We start from the raw sequence: 20,753 nt of genomic DNA on the forward strand, positions 1-20,753 counted from the left end.
ATGCTGGAGAGGATGTGGAGAAAGGGTAACGCTCCTCCATTGGTGGTGGGAATGTAAACTTGTACAACCACTTTGGAAATTAATCTGGCACTTTCTCAGAAAATTAGGAATAGTGCTACCTCAAAATCCAGCTATACCACTCCTAGGCGTATATCCAAAATATGCTCAAGTATATAACAAGGACATTTGCTCAACCATGTTCATAGCAGCTTTATTTGTGATAGTCAGAATCTGGAAACAGCCCAGATGTCCCCCAGTGAAGGAATGGGTACAGAAATTGTGGTACATTTACAGAATGGAATACTACTCAGCAATTAAATACAAGGAAACCATGAAATTTGTGGATTTCTCATTTTAATTCACTCCTATATCTGACTGTATCTTTGGCTTCAGGTTCATGAGTTACCCCTGAATTCTGTTTTTCCCTTCTTTTTTAAAATTTTCTTTTGTTTCTTTGGCTTGTTTAGGGAAGCAGGTTAGATCTACCGCCCTAAATAGATTAGACTAGCCTCAAACTTGACATCATCCTTTCTCAGCTTAATGATGCTGAAATAGGGTATGCAGCATCATGTCTAGGCTATTTTTGCTAAGCAGGTTTATTTACAGTCCATACAAATTATTGTTCTGTGGGTCCCTTGCAAGGGAAATTTAATTTCTCATAAGAAACCAATAAAATGGCAAATAATAACACAGAGAGAGCCACATATGGATGTATGAAACTTCATATGTGCATGCATTATAAAATTAGAGCTAAAGCAATTCAGTTTCTTGATCAATTTATTTTGCTTAATTCCTGTTGCTTTACAATAGACCCCAGTATTCATTTAAAATGAGAACATTTTACAGGAGGGGCCATATTGATATGCACAAAAGGCCTCTGATAAGCTTCATTTTATTTGTTGGTTATATTTTTGAAGACTTAATATCCTCAGTGTATGGAAATACCTTTCTTGAAACATCACACCATTTGATAAGAAGGTGCTGGTAGGTCCCTCTATGCTTGTCCGTTTAGATATGTACTGTATAATTCTTCGTAATCTGTCTGGCAATGAGCATCTCTACTGTCATTTACTATGAGGTCTAACAATTGTAGCATTCTGTGTGTTCAAAGTTCAGTGTTTAAAACTTTATGCAGTTTTTTTTTTCTAAAATGTAAACGCTAACTTCTAAAATGTCTAGGAAACGATTCTTTATTCTCTTTTCTTTATGTAAATCAATTCACCCGGAATTGTTTAAATGGCTATTTTAATCTTCATATATTTCTCTCCTAAACTTTGTCAAGATTTTCTTCATCAATAACTCTTGTGTAACAATCCTTTTATTAACAGTTCTTCCTGGCTTGCTTCCATGTATGTGGACCTATCTGCATTGCCCACGTGGCACGCCTGGGTTGGCTACCCAGAGGCTATTTAAGCTGTGGGCTGGCTTTCCCCAGGGTCCGAGGATTGTTCAAGGTTCCTGAATAAACTGCATTGAAAAAAAAAAAGAGTTACACCAAAAAAAAAAAAAAAAGAAAAACATGGACAAAAAAAAAAAATTAAAACTTCTATAACAACTTGCAGCTATTCTATCCAACAGACCTTCTTTATAGCCTCTGTAAACTTTCCTCTGTCAGTTATATAGCTTCTTAAAACCTCTAGTCAAAGTGGATCATGTGATACCTAAGTCAGAGAATCTGGATATAATGATTATAAAGCAATTATCTCAGTTTCATGGAAAAGGTTTGGGTGAACCCGCACCTTTGCAGTTCAAGGCTAAGAGAACTTGACTATATTCCACCTCTATTTCCTGTAATAACTATGTTATAATAAACACACACCTTCAACTTCTTCCCCAGAATAAGAAGCACGATCTAGAAAAGTGTCATATTTTCTAACAATCTTAAAAAATAGCAACAAAACTGCTAGAGTTAAATGAGCCAGAAGTTCTTAGCCTTGCCTTGGTTAAGTATATCATGAGATAGGTGCGTTATTATGTTATAAAATAAATCAACTCTGTACCAAAAGGAAGGAGCACAATGTAAATATTCAAGTAACTAAAAGTGAAATCTATATCTTGTTTACTATTGTGTCCAAAAGTAAAAAGACAAAGAAAAATGAGTGAGTTGAGAAAAGAAGGCATGTGTTACACTAAGCACTCCCTAAAAAAGAAGCTTCTACAAGGAGCAGGACTGGCCAACAGGTACCCTTTGTTAGATGCCAAGGGCCACTCATTCACACAGAACAGTTCCTGGGCTGGCTGACTGCAGAGGAGTTCCTGGTGGGGCTGATGCATTTATAGGACACTTCTCAAGAACAGTCTGTCCAGGATTGAGGAAGACTGCTCAATTTGATGCTACTGGTACACAACCATCCCACTTCTTTCTCTCTCACTTCCCCAGGGTGTCCAACGCCAGGCTTCACCTTGACACCTCTATGCCAAAGCTTGTCACATGTTCCTCTGCACTATTCTTTATCTTTTCACCATCTACACAGGTATATATACATGTATACATACACACACACACAATTTGAAAGTTTAATTCTACCAACTTGGCATCTGGTTCTCAAAGGACTGAAGCTGGTACAGAAAGTAGACCCTTGGGGTGGGGAAACAGAAGTTATTTTTCCTTAAAGGAAAAAAAAATGTTTTTAGAGTCATTGTTCTTGCTCCTTAAGGACCATGTGTAATTTGAAAATATTTGACTTAAGTAGTCAAATAAAATTTCAAAATTAGTAATTGTGAGGTAAGATTTCACATGCCACATAAGAGCTAAACTCATTATAAAAACTCCTTATAGGGGAGGAGGTCCTCCCCTATCAGTGGACTTGGAAAAGGGCAGGGAGGAGATGAGGGAAGGTGGGTGGGATTGGGGAGAGAATGAGAGAGGGGGATACAGCTGGGATACAGAATTAACAAAATGTAACTAATAAGAAAAATAAAATTTAAAAAAATATGACTGAAAAAAACTCCATATATTTTCCATCTCTCATTCATTTTTTAATTACTATTTAGAGAAAATACATACTAGTAATTACTATGAAATATGCCATAAAGTATAGCAATATATAAATTACACTGTAGGTACAAAGAAAACTTCTTACCTATTATCAATGATTCATGAATTGTACCTAAAAATAAAACGATAAAACATTTGTAATAAAAAATGTTGGATACAGAGGTAGAGCACTTGCTAATGTAATTATGTTCTCTTTTTTTTTGAAAACAGATTTGTTTAGATTTAGAAAGAAAAAAAAAAGGAGAGTGCCAAGTAAAAATTGGGGTCGTGTTAAATTTTACTTTTGTTTTTCTTTGCTAGGTATTATAAAGGTATTAGACTGTGTCCCCATCATTCAGGGTGGGAGGTGAGCTGAAGCAGGAAGACCACTGCCACTTAGGTTAATCTGGATACACAGCAAGACCCTTGCACAAAACAAAAGAGCAAAACACAGTGTTAAGATATGAATGTGCAGTGCTCTTTCTTTTTTCAGTCTAACTGGGATGCTGATTACCATGAATCCATTTTTAAGTATTTCTGATCTCTCACAATTTTCCAGCAGAGATCAAGTATGACTGGTATATTTGTCCTTCCCTGACATCACTTTAGTTACTGTCACTGTGCTGTTTATACCATCTTCTCCTTAGAGCCATGTTGAAATTCACCGAACTTTCATGTCCAGAGCCCTTTGATCACCAGAGGGAAAAATGCTTCCCTTCCAGATAACAACCATTATTTTGTTTTGAAAGTTTGTGCACTCCTAAACTTGAAAGTATAATTTCTTTTAATAAGTATAATTTCCCTTAATAACCACTATCTCTTCCCTAATGGCTGCTTCTTAACAATCTTGTCCTCCAGTTTTTTGACATAGTATTACCAATTTGACCAAATCTCTAAAGGAAGCTTTAGATGGTCCCATGTCAGCATCCTCAGGAATCCAAAAAATGTTTATTTTTTTCCTCACACTTAAATAATAATTTGCTGAGATAATAAACTTTATGTTCACCCCACCCACTTTCACTTAGAATTAAAAACAAAACAACCAGAAAAATAAAACCCACTTCATTTCCTTATTGTGCCCATTGTGAAAACTGAGACGTCTGAAGTCTACCTACTTTGTTTTACCTTTTTTATATGTAAGTTATAGATTTTTCTTATTTTCTTGGAATGTCACATTTTGGGGGTCTGTATCCTTTCTCAGCCATCTTACTCAACCCAATGACTTCCTTCCAGTCTAATTCATGCATTTTTTTCTCCTTCGATCTTCCTTTTTCCTGTCTTTTCTCTACTCTTGCCTAAAACTGCCCTGAAGAAAATATGAAAAGGCTTTTTACTTTGTAAAATTTATGGCCATTCTATTGACTCCTGCTGAATTTATTTATTTGGTCTATTATAATATAAATTTTAATATCCAGCTCCTTATCAACACTAAATTACTTTTTTATTTCATGCAGTCCAAACTCTTGGTTGTTCTGTGGCTCCTCCCTCCTTATGAAAGCCTGGTTTGTTTTTAGATTCAGTATCTTCTCTACTTTTTCTGAGGACACTCATTAGAATTCTTATTCATTGTTCCCTAAATTATCTGTTCTCTTTCATGTCATTTGCTCTGATTGTTTGCATGAAGCTTTCTATTCCATGCTGTTAATTTTCCTAAATTGTGCAGATCCTGCATTTCCTGGACACGCTGTGAAGTAGCCAGCAAAGGTCTCCCTGCAGTGTAATATCTAGTTCTCAGGGAAACATCCTTCTGAGTGAGAAGAGCGATAAAGTTCTAGAGCATCCATTCTAGACTCCCCGAACTTTCTGAGTTAAAAATCCTTCCCTGTGTGCATATGGGAGCTATATTTGTGCGTAGTGGCCACATGTGAGTGCCAAAGTGCATGTGTGACCATGTGCATATGGGCATCTGGAGAATTTTGAGTGTCTCTTTTTTTTTCTGCTCCCTTCTTTATTTTCCTAAGATGGGTTCTCTCACTGAATCAGAGACTCATCTCTTTGGCAAGGCTGTCTAACCAGCCAGGTCTCTGTATCTACCTGTCTTTGCTCTTCAGTGCTGTGTTACAGACAAGATAATCTATGCCCAGCTTCTTGTGTTGGTGTTGGGATTGCAATTCAGATGCTCATGCTCATGCTTTATAGGAAGTGCTCCTAGCAACCAAGCCATCATCACAGTTGTTCAGCCAGATTTTTCTTGGGATATCCCAGGGAGAGTTTACTAATCCCTGCATGACATTATCTCTAAGTACAAGTTTTTCTCTTCAGCACCACATGTTTGTAATTACTCGGTTGAATTCCCACTGTGTTCTTCTTTTTCTTCCTATAATTCCTACTCTCCTTACTTTTCTTAACTTCCTCTTAAGGCCTTGATGCCAGGACCTAGTTCCTTCCTAGTTTCCTTCTTTTATTGGGTTTTTACTAAATAGTTGTTTCTCTCTTAAAAAATTTACACTTTCCTTAGCTCTTTTAATCAATTGGGATCACACGGAAATCTTTGTAACTTACTCTTTATTTCTTCTGTTTGCTGTAAGCATGCCTCAAATATCTACCAACAGCAAAGATCTTTCCTATCAAGCATAGTGTGGAATGATTCCCCTCACCAACATAGCCCAGTTGCCTTCTCTTGGTGCCTCACTGAAAAGTGATTTGGAGTGATATTACTGCGACAATAAAAGAGGACGAACATTATCATTGACCTGCTCTACACAACCTTTCCTCATGCATCCACGTTATGGTTCCTATGGTCAGCATTTCTTGCATTATTTAAGTCTTTGGCTTGCCAATCTACCATGAGTGTCAACTACCATTTTCTACTTCTGTAGAGAAGTAGGCAATAGAAACATAACAAATGGTAGATAATAAATGAAAGTAGCAGAGGTGTTTGTTTGTTTATTTGTTTGTTTTATGGGTTTTTTTTGTAGTTGGAGAAAAATGAAAATACTAAGCCACTGACTTTGTATTGCCCTTGATATATCTTCTCTTGTAGCATCCCAAATTCAAGTCACAAACAAAATTCATTTTCATGGAAGGTCTAGACAGGCGTGTCTCAGGGAAAGGAGGAAATCGAGCAGGTTGGAGCTGTGTGTGTGTGTGTGTGTGTGTGTGTGTGTGTGTGTGCATATGCAAGTGTATGAGAGGGTGCATGCACACATGTCCAAGTTGTGTGTTAGCAGGTACATACCCAAGCATGTGCAGGGGGCGGGGGCAGAAGTTTATGTCAGGTATCTTTTTCAGTTTGCTCTCTACCTTACTCTTTGAGACAAGGCTTCTTTCTGGGATGGATGGCTCATTGAATATGTTAAACTGTCCGACCAGTGGGAATCCCAAATCTATCTCTACTTCCAGCGTGGAGCTGAACAGTTCATAACACCAGATCAAGAAAACCAGCTAACATTTTAGCATGCGGGGAGAGAGGATCACCAGCCCCTGTCATAATTAAGGATTTATTGGCAGTTTTTGGATTCTGGGTGAAAATTAATAAATACCGTTAACTTAAGCCTGTGTTTTATTGAAAGCCACCAAGAAGTTTTGACTAGTAAAATTCAATAAAGTACTATCTGGGGATTTAAACATCTTAGCTTCTAAATGATGTGAGTGCCATTGCTTTTAGACACTTTGTTGCTTTACCTCTAAGCGCAATTATTTCTAAATAAAATATTTTTGAACTAAGCATTTTTTGCTATAGAATTTAATGCTTGTGCTGAAGAACTGAGAATGTTTTTAAATTATGTGATCATTCATAACTGGTCAGTGGTTGTAGATAAGATAAGATAGAAGAAGTGAATAGTAACAACACATGACATATGTATGATTAGAATGCCAGAGTAAAATACAATCATATGTACATTTAATATTTATTAATAACTATGATGAAAACTTTTGATAATAAGTCAAGAACCTGCTTTTTAATATTCATTGAAACAATAATATTCAAAATATACAGAACATTGAAGGAATCTATGAGTTGATGGATGAAATAGAACAATAAACATAAAATAAAATATTGTCTAACTCTTCAAAAGAATTAAAATCTAACATGTGCTATAACATGGATGCTGATATATTAACTAGTACACTAATAGAAATAAAGTACAATAAACGATTTTACTTACATGGGAACTTTAGAATACTCAGATTCACAGAGGCAAATGTCATATAGTGTTGATCAACAAAGACGGTGGAACAAATGGAAACTTATTGTTCAATGGGTTTGGAGTTCCCACTTGGAATGAGGAAGAAATTCTGGAAAGAAGGAGATGGAAGCATATTATCTCTATATGGCTTGAACTATATACATAAAAATAGCTGATGCAGTGTATTCTTTTATATAGCTATGTAATGTAAAGGAAATTGATCACATTTGGAGAAAAATATATTTAATCATTTCTATACAATCATTCTTGTCTCTTAGAAAAATAATATAGAAATATTATATATATGTGAATTTATTAATATTGTAGTAATGTCTATGTCAAGAGAAAGTATAATTAGAAATTTAAGTTAAGAATAATTTTAAATCATTTGCCTATTAATTATATTCACTTAATTTTAAGCATTTTATATATGTTCATTTTATTAAGTGACACCAATATTAATTCCACATTTTCTGAACCAGAATGACTCCAAGTATATATTTTGAAATGCATTTATATATATGTGGATAGAATTTTGTTCACTTTCTTTTCTTTGTAGCTTAGTTTCACAAGTGTATTAAAGTAATTGTCGAACAATTCCACATTTGGCTAAGGCTGAGGATCTGGCTTGCTTCCATGTATGTGGACCTATCTGCATTGCCCACGTGGCACGCCTGGGTTGGCTACCCAGAGGCTATTTAAGCTGTGGGCTGGCTTTTCCCAGGGTCCGAGGATTGTTCAAGGTTTCTGAATAAACTGCATTGAAAAAAAAAAAAAGTAATTGTAAAACACCATAGAAAACATTATTTTGATTCCCATATTTTAGGAGTTTGATTTATTTAAAAATTTCACATGCAACTTTGACATTGATATATTTAATAACTAAAAGCAATTGTGAAGCCATCTATTGCCTTCAAGAACCTTTTATTGTGAAGTCTAACTAAATTGTTCAAGTATAGCAATGTTAAAATTGAGTTCAGCAGCTTTGAGAATTAGCATGTGATGCTATAATCTGAAATTTTCATGAAAAGCATTGCTTATTCATATATATTTATGGTGTTATTTTTTAATAGGAACCCATTTGAAGCCTCTAGAACAGATCACTTAGTCTATGGTTTTATAGAAGATTTTTAAGGCATTGTTTTCTTAGTTGCATTTGTTAGTTGCAAATAGGAGTCCATAACCATCCAAAGTATTAGATGATTTGAAAATGACCCCATGAATCAGATTCCTGTTCATATTTAAATGGCAAATCAGAGGATGCCGAATGGAAGCTCAGCCCTGGGCTGTGTTCTCAAGTAGAAGTGGCAAGCCACACCGATTCCTGATTCTGTGCAGTGAATAAGTGAAGAAAACGAGTTGTTTTCAATAAAAATCTCCACATCAATTACATATTTATTAAAAACAATATAAATCATAACTTCAATTTTATACTACACCAAAAATATGGATCATGGAATTTACATCTGTGGGACATTCAAAAGATAAAAAGTAGTAACTTCCGCTGCATTACTTAGGAATAATGAAAGATGTCTTAAGATGTCTTAAGAAAGTACCTAACATGAAAGAGAAGCTTTCAGGGCTCACCAGTTGGTATTAGATAAATGACTTGTGTTCTCCTCCCTGGAGAAGAAGACTGTTTCTCCCACTATCAGCTTTCCTTGGGTAACTGTAGTTCTTTGTGTAGGGTTGAAGGCTCCTCCTTTGAGCTTCCCCATCAACTCTGACATTTCTATTGATGTCTTCTTTGTTCACCTCATTTTTGGGCAGTCAGTCATTCTAGTGAGACTTTTTGGGTATGGCTTCTGACATTACTATGAGACACAGTCTCATAGCAATATCCATGAGCCTTCAGTGCAGGAGTATTTGTAGATTTATTCCAGCCCTGAAAAGATGCAAACAAATAACATTGTACGGATTAAGCCAGTTATATTTCAGAATATACATGTGAATATATATGCATATAACAACATAGGAAGGAGGCAATTAATAGAAAGAGAGCAAGGAGGGTTATATGGAATAGTTTGGAGGCAGGAAGGGGAGAAATTATATGATTATTATACACTCTCCAAAATAAAATAAATTGAAAAGAAAAACTTGATAAGCTTGATAGAATAGCCACTAAAAACTTTTTTCACCATAAATATTACAGAAACCTTCAAAATATCATAAAAAGTTACATCTGTCAAAGCTTCACTTTCTAAATATTTAAAGAACCACAAATAAATGAAAGAAAAAAATAGAAACAATTTAATTCTAAAAAGAAACAAAATGTGTGAGGAGTGGTTTCACAGAAGATACTAAATGACAAATGTGTACAGAAAGTAATTACAAAAATGTAAATTAAAGCTACACTTGGATGCCAGTAAACATTGAGTAAAATGTCAAAATAGTTGTACAACTATCCAAGGGTGCATTGTTTATATGTTTTAAATGTCTTTTAAGTTAACTGTTTTTCATCAGGAGAATGGGAGGCTGCTTCAGTCAGCAAATATACAAGGGCAAAGCAATTGAAATGGTTGACATTGTTCTGCGCATATCACCATGAATGAGTAGTGCGCAATGGTGAAGGAATGACTAACAGCATGGTTATACATGCTGGATTAGACATCTATCTTATGGTTATGTGTACATGGTGAACTATAAAACCAGCATTTGAGTAAACACTTTGGGGGATGAAGACAGGAAAATAGATGGAAACACATATATTACTTTTATGGTTTCTTATAGATGTAAAGAGAAAACAAACAGGACAAATTGAAACACATACTTTTGTTTTCTTTTAATTAAATATATTTATTTGACAAGGCTTTATATTTTTCAAATCATGTTGTATTGAGTACTCATAATTGTATGTTTGTATTTATAAAAAAACAAATATATCTGCGTCCACTCTGGTAGAATTTACCATGACAATGGCCACTCTCAGCTGCTCCATCGTAGTATCAAATTCTCCAGTCCAATTACCTAAAATATAGCTAGACAATTGCTTAGACAGATTTGCAGCACAGGGAAAATTCTCATGTTGTATGCTAGTGACTAGCCACAGGATTATCTTCATGGATTGCTGCAGCCATGAATCATCTGAAGGAATGGGCGGGCATGGGAGCGTTAGCAGGTCTTCTGGTATTGGTCACCTTGGTTTGCCTGTGGTATATATGCAAGATTAGAGTCTCACAACAGCGTAATGCAGCCATGACCATTCAGGCCTTTACAGCCATTGAAGCAGGACAGTATCCCCAAGCATGGTTGGCTACCATAAAAAGCTAAAATGTTACGCTCAGGATGCTAGGCTAAGCACTGCACTCAGGGTCAGCCGCTTTGGACCCAGAGAAGAGCATGTCTGATTGCATGCGGGTTGATGCCCCAGGTCCCGCCTCTGAGAAAAAGGTATCGGACGGGTCTGATGCTCTTTGGGTGGATGACACCTAAATGAACATCAGTACAAAGTCCCAATTTATTTCTAATATCAGAGATCAGACCTCTACTCTTGCCTGATGCGTCCAAAACAAAAAGGGGTAACTGTAGAGAGCTGCGTAATGCCGTGCCTGAAAGATGGAGCTGGTTTCCGCCTTCTGCCTTCCACCTTCCCGATGGTGAGTGCTCTCTGTCACAAACAGCTCCACATTTGCCTAAGGCTGAGGATCTGGCTTGCTTCCATGTATGTGGACCTATCTGCATTGCCCACGTGGCATGCTGGGGTTGGCTACCCAGAGGCTATTTAAAGTGGGCTGGCTTTACCCAGGGTCAGATGATTGTTCAAGGTTCCTGCATAAACTGCATTGGAAAAAAAAAACAAAAACAAATATATAACCAACTCTGATATACAATTATTAGACAAAACTTTTATAAATGACTCTTTTAGTGAGAGTGATGGGAGAGCTAACTCTCCATTAGTCTGTTACAAGAATAATACCAGACTTGGTGTCAATTCTATTCCTACTTAGCAATTTTGAGTGAAGCACGAAAACATCCAAAGGGAGATAGTTATCTACCATGATTATTTTTCTTCTGTTCATTTAGTAAAAAGACTGTAGCCAGATACAAGACTGCAATATACTTCCCAGTATCCCTTGCAATGCAGCTGTGCTTGTTATTAATATATGGCTTTTCAACTCAAATTAACCACCTCTTTTTTTTTTTCTTTCCATCTCTGAAATTGTTCTGAGTTGTTCAAACATTTTCCTTTCAGGAGATGACATTCAAGGAGTGACATTCAAGAAAAGGATTTACTTCCTGTGTGCACAATCTAGCTTCTCCAAACCCCAACTTCATGTAGTGTACAGAAGGCAATGGATTTTGAGTGGCTTTGTAGCAGAGTGCTTCTGACCGTTGTGGCCGGCACTCAGACGCTCTCCAGCACTTTTCTCCCTACCAGCTTTAGAACAGAGTTTCTTGACTAGCTTTCCCCAAATACCAAATCCAACATGGTGGATTTCTAGCAAATTCCACTAGCACAGCACTTCTGGCCTTCAGTAAGCAATAGTCATGTGAAGCCTCTTGTCTGTAAAGGATTAACTCATTCTGCGTTGTCTAAACATGGCACATTCCACAAAGGTTTGGCCCCTACCTGGCTCCTAGAGAATTATCTTTAAGCCCCTGGGATATCCTGTGTGATATGACAGTTCTGAGGCACGGGAGACCCTGAGCTGCACCAAAGAATCCTTACTAACAGTATGATTCCTCGTAAGTCTTTTTTGGTTTGTTTGTTTGTTTGCCCTGGACTCACTTTATAGACCAGACTGGCCTCAAACTCAGCGATGTGCCTCACTGGTTGGGTCTTTAAATTGTGTGGCGAGAATTGTGTGGTCTCTGAAGGAGCTGGAGACCAAATAACTTAGGCCGGTTTTGTGGCCAGTCAGTCACATCTGCGTGATTAACCCCAGCACACCCCAGAGCATTAAGTCTCATTAGACTTCTGTGACGGACAGCACGTCATTAGTGTTTCCACATATCATGGCCGAAAGAGTTCAATGCTGTTTGACTCCGCGGGGAGAGAGGACAAATGGAAGCTTGTACCTGGTGTCCCCCCTGACACTGTGCTATGTGCCCGTCGCCTTGGCTGACCTCTGTATCTTTTTACTTTAACAACCCCCCAAACCTGCCTGTTACAGCTCTTCTGGATTCTTTGAATCTTTCTCACCAATGGCAGAACCGAGTGTTGACCTTTGACCCTCAAGTACACCTCTCCAATAAAGTCTGGTTCTTGAAAAACAATGTGGCGACTCTTCTCAAGCATCCTGCTGGAGCTTCGTTTCTGAGCCCTGCTTTCCTTCTGCTTGGGGACTGCCACCCCTGCTTCTTAAGTCCCTGAGAGCTTAGTCAGTCTTCATATGAAACTTTTCCTATGCAAATTACTTTGTGGATTATCCAGTTTGGACCCGGATGGATACAGTGGTCCTGTTATTCACTCCTCTCTAATTAAAGAACAAAACAAGATGTGTTATCTATGGCATAGGGCTTCCTCCATATGCCTTCCCATTTGGACATACACGATAGCAAGACCCAAGCATGGTGGAGCCCTGAGATGGAAGAAGCATGGGCTTCTCATTCACCACACGCTTAAGAGCCAATTAAGAAATGTCAGCAGTTCAGCTCACCCTGTCTAATGCACTTTGCTCAGTTAAGCACAGAAAAACAAATCTCTCTCTCTCTCTCTCTCTCTCTCTCTCTCTCTGTGTGTGTGTGTGTGTATGTGTGTGTAAACATAATACTTTTAATGTTGCTAATTTTTAGAGGTCAGTGTACCCATTAGTTTTTAGTAATGTATGTATGTTGCATTAGACTTTTTCCATATGTAAAAGCTAAATAAAGAGATCATGTTGGCCCATGGCAGTTCAGTGTCCAAGTGGGTTCCATAGTAATGTGAACAGGGACTGCCTCTGACATGATCTGATTGGCCTGTTCTTTGATCACCTCCCCCTGAGGGGGAGCAGCCTTACCAGGCCACAGAAGAAGACACTGCAGCCACTCCTGATGAGACCTGATAGACAAGGATCAGAAGGAAGGAAAAGAAGACCTTCCCTATCAGTGGACTTGGGGAGGGGCATGCGTGCAGAAGGGGGAGGAAGCAAGGGATTGGGAGGGGAGGAGGGAGGGAACTACAGGGGGAATACAAAGTGAATAAAGTGTAATTAATAAAGAATTTTTAAAAAGTTGGAGATAAAATATACAAACAAGAAAAAAAGAGATCATGTTGACAAGAAGTAGTGGAACAGAATGATATTCTAAAAAAAAAAATTGGAACTGGCTTTTAGTGAACTGTGAGAAAAAAAAATTTACTGAAATTGTTGGAATAAATTATACTGAAAAATATCATTAATTGAGGTACACAAAATAAATAGATGTTTTAGGGAGCCAGTGTTCTGGTGAGGAATAAAGGGAAGGGAACTGGTTGGAAGGGAACTAAATGAATGTACTAGACCAGACAGTAGCTGCCACAAAAGGATGAAACTCCATGGGCAGCATCAGCATCAGTTAAGGCAAGAAGACAGAAAATGGCCAGATTCTTGATTCCGAGCCAAAATCTGATCTTATCACTCTAATATATATATATATATATATATATATATATATATATATATATATTACTGTAAAGTTTTAAAATACGAAAGATATTTTTAAGACCACAATAAAATCCTTAATTTCTGGTAAACCTACATTATGTTCCTAAGTGGTCTCTTTCCCACTGTATTGTATAAATATAAACAGTATATCTATTTTTCTTAACTTTTTATTGGTTCTTTGTGAATTTCCCAAAGCATCCCAATTCTACTCATCTCCCACTTCCCTTGTGCCCATTCTCCACCCTTGCATTCTGCTCCGCAACAGACAGATCTGTTTACAAATGTTCTTTGCTTACAAATGTTCATTGCAATGAGTCTTTGGTCTGGAATGAGGGCTCTGGCCCCTGCTACCCTGCCAGTACTGGAACTTCACTGGGACTCCTTATGGACGTGCTGCCCTGTGTCATGGAGATCCTGTAGCTTCAGATCTGTAGAACTGGCTCTTTCAAGTGCTCCAGCAGTTCATCAGTGTGTCAGATGTTGGAATAAACCAAATCAAAGCTCTGATTCTGGGCCTGAGAGATAACTGAGCAGATCAGCCTTCTGGCTCCCCTGCTCTCACACCATTAGGGCTAGCTCACCACCAACCCCTACAACCAGGCCAGCTCTCCCCTGCCTCCCAGGAGAAGTGCAGGCACGCTCTCCCTAGTGATGCAACAGATGAAGGACATGACCAGTTCTCCCATTGAGGCCAGCTGTCCTGCTTGCCATAGGTGGCAAGGAACAAGGGAGGGTAGGAGGGCAGTTCTCTCTCATCTCTGTACCACCTCATAGCAGACAAGAGGCAGGGCTGGCTCTCTTGTGCTCAAACTCTTAAGGTGGCTCACCTGAGCTCATACTTTTAAATTTCTCTAAAACACATTTCTTCAAGTTTTAAAATAACAGGATGCATTCCATCAATAATCAAAAGATAACATAGTCACCATTCAATATCTCAACTAAAATTAAATTTATTACTTATTTTTTATATTAATTACAGATTATTTACTTTGTATCCCAGCTGTAGCCCCCTCCCTCATTTCCTCCTAATCCCACTCTTCCTCTCTTATCTCCTCCATGCCACTCTCTAAGTCCACTGAGAGGGGAGGTCCTCCTCCCTTCCATCTGACCGTAACTTATCAGGCTCATCAGGATTGGCTGCAGTGTCCTCCTCTGTGGCCTAGCAAAGCTGCTCTTCCCTCATGGGGGGCGGGTTGGAAGGTCAAAGAACCCGTCACTGAGTTCATGTCAGAGACAGTCCCTGTTCCCCTTACTAGGAAAACCCACTTGGATGCACAGCTGCTATGGGCTACATCTGAGAAGGGCTTCTAGGTTATCTCCATGCATGGTCCTTGGTTGGAGAATCAGTCTCAGAAAAGACCACAGGGCCAGCTATACCCAGATATATTTGGTCCTTGTGGCACTCCTGTCCTCTCCAGGTCTTACTAACTCCTCCTTCTTTCATATGATTACCTGCACTCTGCCCAAGGTTTGGTTATGAGTCTCAGCATCTGCTTTGATACACTGCTAGGTAGAGTTTTTCAGAGGCCCTTTATGGTAGGATCCTGTCCTGTTTCTTGTTTTCTCCTACTTCCAATGTCCATCCCATTTGGCTTTCTAAGTGAGGATTGATCATCTTACCCCGGAAACTCTTCTTGGTTAGCTTCTTTAGCTGTACATATTTTAGTATGTTCTATCATATAGGTCTAGTATCCACTTATAAGTGAATATATACCATGTGTGTCCTTTTGCTTCTGGGATACCTTGTTCGGGATGATCTTTTCTAGATCCCACCATTTATCTGCAAATTTCATGATTCTCTTGTTTTTAATTGTTGAGTAGTATTCCATTGTGTAAAGGTACAACAGTTTCTGTATCCATTCAACAGAATGGTGGATCAGTGGAACAGAATAGAAGACCCAGAAATAAACCCTATGCGCACTTGATTTTTTACAAAGAAGCCAAAACCATTCAATGGAAAAAAGACAGCATCTTCAACAAATGGTGCTGGTCTAACTAGATGTCTACATGCAGAAAAATGAAATGAAAATAGATCCATATTTATGACCTTGCACAAAACAAAAGTCCAAGTGGATCAAAGACCTCAACATAAAACCAGACACATATAATCCATTAGAAGAAAAAGTGGGAACAGCCTAGAACTCATTGGCACAGGAGACAACTTCCTGAACAGAACATCAACAGCACAGGCTCTAAGATCAACAATCAATAAATGAGACCTCATGAAACTGAAAAGCTCTGTAAAGCAAAGGACACTGTTATCAGAACAAAACAACAACCTACAGACTAGAAAAGGATCTTCACCAATGCTATATCTGACACAATGCAATATATATCTGCTATATGCTGATATCCAGAATTTATGAAGAACTAAAGAAGTTAAAAGACAACAAATCAAGCAATCCAATTAAAAATGGGATATGGAACTAAACAGAAAATTTTCAGTAGAGGAATGGCAGAGAAACACTTAAAGAAATGCTCAACGTCTTTAGCCATCAGGGAAATGCAAATCAAAACAACCCTGAGGTTTCACCTGACACCATCAGAATGGCTAAGATCAAAAATCTCAAGTGACAACACATTCTGGAGAGGTTGTGGAGCAAGGGGAACCCTCCTCCATTGCTGGTGGGAATGTAAACTTGTACAACCACTTCGGAAATCAATCTAAGAAAATTTCTCAGACAATTAGGAATAGTGCTACCTCAAGATCCAGCTATACCACTCCTAGACATATATCCAAAACATGCTCAAGTACACAACAAGGACATTTGTTCAACCATGTTTGTAGCAGCTTTATTTGTAATAGCCAGAAGCTGAAAACAACCCAGATATCCCTCAGGGGAGGAATGGATACAGAAAATGTCATACATTTATTACTTATTTTTTAAGTCAGTGTCTTTAACATGGCAGAGTATTGACCTTGTAAAACATCTGGCCAGCATATGGAATGCTGGTATTGAAGTCCTTTGAAAAGTTATGATGGCCACCTGGCAACATCACTGATTTTCATCCAGGCAAGACTTGGTTGAGGAGGCCATATTCAGAAATGTGTATTTCATGAAGAAGCTAGTCCTGATACACTGAGGGTCAGGAGCGGGTTGGAAAGCTGTCAGTGTTTCAGTGCACATTCACAGATAAGAGTTTTCATCAGTTGAACAAGCTTAAAAACTTGTTGTGGTGGCTTCTTATCATCAGAGAAATAGGAAACATAATCTGTCTGAGTCAAAATTGATTTTTGTCTTATCTGCTCTTAAGAGTGACTATCCTGGTTTCTAGCAAATCAAAAGGACCCTAAGATTTCACCTTACCTGGACCAGAATGGCTAAGATAAAAAACTCAACTCCATTGCTGGTGGGAATGTAAACTTGTACACTCACTTTGGAAATCAATCTGGTGCTTTCTCAGACAATTAGGAATAGTACTTTCTCAAGATCCACTGATACCACTCTTAGGCATATATCCAAAATATGCTCAAGTATGCAATAAGGACATTTGCTCAACCATGTTCGTAGCAGCTTTATTCGTAATAGCTAGAATCTGGAAACAACCCAGATGTCCCTCAGCTGAAGAATGGATACAGAAATTGTGGCATATTTACAGAATGAAATACTACTCAGCAATTAAAAACAAGGAAATCATGAAATTTGCAGACAAGGGTGCGATCTAGAAAAGATCATCCTGAGTGAGGTATCCCAGAAGCAGAAAGATGCACATGGCATATAGTCACTGATAAGTGGATATTAGACATATAATATAGGATAAAAATACTAAAATCTGTACACCTAAAGAAGCTAAGCAAGAAAGAGGACCCTGGGTAAGATGATCAATCTTCACACAGAAAGGCAAACAGGATGGACATCTGAAGAGGGAGAAAACAGAGAACAGGATATGAGCCTACTACAGAGGGCCTCTACCCTACAGGGTATCAAAGCAGATACTGAGACTCATAGCCAAACTTTGGGCAGAGTGCAGGGAATCTTAAGAAAGAAAGAGGAGATAGAAAGACCTGGAGAGGATAGGAACTCCACAAGGAGAACAACAGAACCAAAAAATCTGGGCACAGGGGTCTTTTCTGAGACTGATATTCCAAACAAAGTCATATAACCTAGAACCCCTGCACAGATGTAGCCCATGACAGTTCAGTGTCATGGGCTAGGGAATGAAGTGGGTTCCCTAGTAATGGGAATAGGGACTGTCTCTGACATGAACTCAGTGGCTGGCTCTTTGATAACCTGCCTCTGAGGGTAGAACAGCCTTGTCAGGCCACAGAGGAAGACAATGGAGCCAGTCCTTATGAAACCTGATAGACGGAAGGGGAGGAGGACCTCCCCTATGAGTGGGCTTGGCATGGGGCATGGGAGGAGAAGGGAAGGATGATGGAATTGGGCTACAGCTGGGATGCAAAGTGAATAAACTGTAATTAATAAACATAAATTAATTAAAAATATGAGCTCCTATCACAAGATAGAAACAATTTGAAAAAAATAACAATTATTACAAAGAAGAAAAATTTATTTTCATAACAATATAAAACCTAACCATTAATCTAAACTACATATGCTAAAAGTATTAGGGGATTGTATGCTGTGTGTGTATTTTTATGATGGGTATATATATTGAGTGTTGTTTGTATATATATTGAGTACAAGGGTGAAGATGATATAGCAGAAGTTAGAAAAATTACCTAAGTTTTGCCCTTCAGTATAGAAACTCAGCATATGATACTTGATGTTAAAAGAGGAAAAAAAATCTTTGTGTCCAGTTGAGTAAGAATAAAAAGATGAACATGTGTGGTGAGGAATTACAAGTGGCTGCCAGTGGGAAGATAAAACAGTGCTGGGCAGGAAGAGCTTGCCTTACAGCAAGAACCTTTGTAAAAATACATGCCTCTTAAATCTCTCCATGGATGTGCTTAGAAGAAGGAAAACAAAATTTAATATTTCTTGACCATACTTTTGTTGTATCAAGTACATATAAACTTGATATACATGCATAGATGGATGCAGAGAACTGGCCACTTCAGTCAGCGGTTATAACTGCTTTTTCTACAAAGTCTACCAAAAAACCCAGGGTAAGAAAGTAACCACAGGAAACAAAAAGGCAAGGAGATAAAGAAATTCAGCATTATTTTCCTTATAGACATGATAAGAAGATACCAATTTTACAAATAAAAATAATGATCCCAAACTGAATTATTAATTCTCCCAATATTGTCTACCATGTGCAATATGATGAGAACACTTTATTTTCTTAAGTTGCTTTGATCTAACGGAAGTATCAGGATTTCGTGCAGTGAAGAGTGCTTAAAAATAACCACATATGATGAACATGTCAACCAACCTCAAGTGTGCCCTCAAAAGTCCATACATTTGCAAACACTTGAAGATTAAAAAATATTACATTACCAAAGTTAATAAACTGTAATTAATAAAAATAAAATTTTAAAAATATTACATTACATAAAACATTAGAGTAACTTTTCCAAACTGCAAACACATGTACTTATATGTGCTTGAATAAATTTTTAATTAAATTTTTATATTTTTATATTAATTACATTTTATTTACTTTGTATCTCAGCTGTAGCCCCTTTCCTCATTCCCTTCTAATCTCACTCTCCCTCCCTCATCTCCTTCCATTCCCCTCTCCAAGTCCACTGATAGGGAAGGTCCTCCTCCCCTTCCATCTGACCCTAGCTTATCAGGTCTCATCAGGACTGGCTGCATTGTCCTCCTCTGTGTCCTGGTAAGGCTGTTCCCCCCTCAGGGGGAGGTGATCAAAGAGCCAGCCACTGAGTTCATGTCAGAGACAGCCCCTGTTCCCCTTACTAAGGCACCAACTTGAATAATTTTTAAAATTTGTAATTATTACTATGAGAAAGAAAAAAAAAAGCCTGGGAAAGTTGGGTTAGCCATACTCCTTACAATAATGAATTAAGTTAGCACAGTTTGTGCATAAACTCAATCCTCAGGTCATTCCTTTAAACTGTACATGCCCTGGATAAAGCTAATAAACTCTAAACACTCATACCTGGGTCACAACCATAGCCTCAGATGCAGATGATCTGGTGTGCAGCTTTTGCAATGGGAGCTTTAAAAAAAAATCACCCTGGGAATTCACATATGCACCCAAAGACCTTTTTTAAATTTTAAATTTTAATTTCATGTGCACTATTGTTTTTCCTATATGTATATCTGTAGTATGAGGGTGTCAAATCTTGGACTTACAGACAGTTATGATTTGTCCTGTGGATGCTGAGAGGACAATTCTCTTAATCTCTATGCCTTCTCTGAAGTTTCCTACCCATTGCCCCAAGCTGGCCTTGAACTCATTATCCTATGACCCTCCTGCCTCTGCCTCCTGCAGCTGATCCTGCCAGTGTGTGCCACCACAAATGGTGTACCCAAAGTTCTCAAGCAAAGACGACCCCCACCCCCTTCGTCCAAGATGAATTCAGGAGTGGAAGAATATCTCAAAATACAACCCTTGCACAAAACATCTAAGAGCAGAATTCCAGACTGTGTGTTTCCATAAAATACTTAGAGCGTGCTTCCCCTAGAGGCTTTGCAGGGGTGGCTACTGCGATAAACGTGTCCGTGGGTGGCAGAGAGGAGAGAGGCTACGTCTGTGCTCAGTGCTCTGACCTGTGAACATCGGGATGATCAGTAGCCTAATGCTCCCTGAAGAAAGTGAGCATGAGACCACCACCGGTGCAGCCCTACACAGGCCTGAGCTGGAGGGGGAGGAGATGCCCAGTGTCATAATGCACAAGCAGGGGATAGCACTCCTGAGACCACTCCTGAGATGATCCCAGACACTCAGAGGCACTGGCTGCCACAAGAGGAGCAAGTAGTGGGGAAAAAAAAAAATGGAAGAGAAAAAGAAACAGAAGAATGTGGACACAATGAAGAGAGGCAGAACTGGAAATACCAGGGTAGTGGGGAACAGCCTGAAGTGAGGAGCCAGTGATGCCACCTGGGACCATAGTGGAGTCCTGGCCTGTGCTGCCACCAGGGACCACGGCTGGGTCCTTGGTCCTACAGCAGCAGGGGTCTGTTACCACCGAAGGCCAGGCAGAAG

General features: G+C 38.6%; 1 non-coding gene across 1 annotated transcript; it reads left to right on the plus strand.

Annotated features, from left to right (window-relative positions):
* The first annotated feature begins 20,221 nt into the window (after positions 1–20,221).
* LOC132649811 (small nucleolar RNA SNORA17) lies at positions 20,222–20,351 on the plus strand. Its single transcript, XR_009588324.1, has one exon. It is a non-coding gene; the product is annotated as a small nucleolar RNA SNORA17 (small nucleolar RNA).
* The last annotated feature ends 402 nt before the right edge of the window (positions 20,352–20,753 follow it).

The sequence above is a fragment of the Meriones unguiculatus genome, chromosome 21 (assembly GCF_030254825.1).
Source record: "Meriones unguiculatus strain TT.TT164.6M chromosome 21, Bangor_MerUng_6.1, whole genome shotgun sequence".
NCBI lineage: Eukaryota > Metazoa > Chordata > Mammalia > Rodentia > Muridae > Meriones > Meriones unguiculatus.